We start from the raw sequence: 1448 nt of genomic DNA, 5'->3' as shown, positions 1-1448 counted from the left end.
AAAATACTTAATTATTATCTTTATAAAAAATATATTATTAAAAAAATGAATTAAAAAATACACAAAAAAAATTAAATAGTTAGTTTAGTACTAATATCAATATTTTTTTCAATTCTTTATGATATCTTCGTATTTATATCTTGTTTAAAAATTAAGAACATTATAGTTTTCTCAAAACCATATAAAATCGTATTATAACATCGATCGAGACAAAAAAAATACAAAACATTAAAATCGAGATATATCTCGTTGCATTGTACGAGTACTATTATAATATTTAAATAAAATAAAAATAAATAAATCTCAAGCTTGATAGTATACGGTCACTTTACACTTTAGTGTATGGAATATGGATTATGAAATTTTGTTTTTTTAAGGACTACCAGGTGTGTATTCGTCCAATGCAGCGGAAGCCGTGAATTTTAACGATTTTGAAGTTTCATTAGTTTTATTAAAGAAGATTTAACAATGATATAAGTTACATCTGGTCTTTATATATTAATACAATTCGAATAAATAAGAGTTATGGTTCTAATTACAATCTATCGATGAAAAAAATTGTATGACAATTTAAAATCCAATATATTTAAAATTCAACATATTTTAAACGACTCCACATATGTGTTCGATTTACACCAACAGCAAAAGAATCAAAAGATCGAGAGCGAGACCGAGAGTTCTAGAGCAATTGAATTGGAGCTGAATGAGATAACTTTTAATAACTAATGTGAATATCAATTTGAATCTCACATTGAGGGATGAAGAGAAGAGATAGAGGTATGAGAGGGTGAAGACATGGTGAAATATGTCAAAAGTATTTTGGGAACATGAAAAGAAAAGGTAATAATGTGCATTGGTAACTTGTACTATATGTTATTTTAGTTGTAGATTGGGAGATTTTAAGACTGAATGCATAAAGTAGTAGTACTTAATGCATTATGAGTTATTTAAAAAAAATTTAAGACTTAATATCATATTGTAAAACACTGTCCCTCTACCTCCAACCATGACCCGTTAACTATAGAGCATCTCCAACAAAATATGTGAAAAATACAGTATATATTTTTGATTTTTTTTATAAAAGTTTGTTCCAATAAAACTGTTACATCATTCTCTAACATGCCAATAAATGCGAGGGAATATAAAATATCGATATTTTCATAGATTTTTTAAAATTTAATTGAAATGAGAGATTATATGCATTAATTGTTTGTTAGAAGAGAGATTATGTATTAATAAGCAGAATTTATTTTGAAATTTAATATTTCAAACACATATCTATACAATCTTATAAAGCATTTGGCTAAAACTCTTAAAAACTCTTAAACCCGTTCATTCCTATCCGATTTTATTTCATATCTGAATTCGTGTAACTAACTGCAGATAAACACAATCAAATACAGAATAAACATCTCATTTTAAATATAAAAAATCTAAAATATAATTAG

Source organism: Cynara cardunculus, assembly GCF_001531365.2.
Source record: "Cynara cardunculus var. scolymus isolate 2C chromosome LG 15, CcrdV1, whole genome shotgun sequence".
Classification (NCBI taxonomy): domain Eukaryota; kingdom Viridiplantae; phylum Streptophyta; class Magnoliopsida; order Asterales; family Asteraceae; genus Cynara; species Cynara cardunculus.
The sequence above is the reverse complement of the archived record's forward strand: the minus strand, read 5'-3'. Positions refer to the sequence as shown.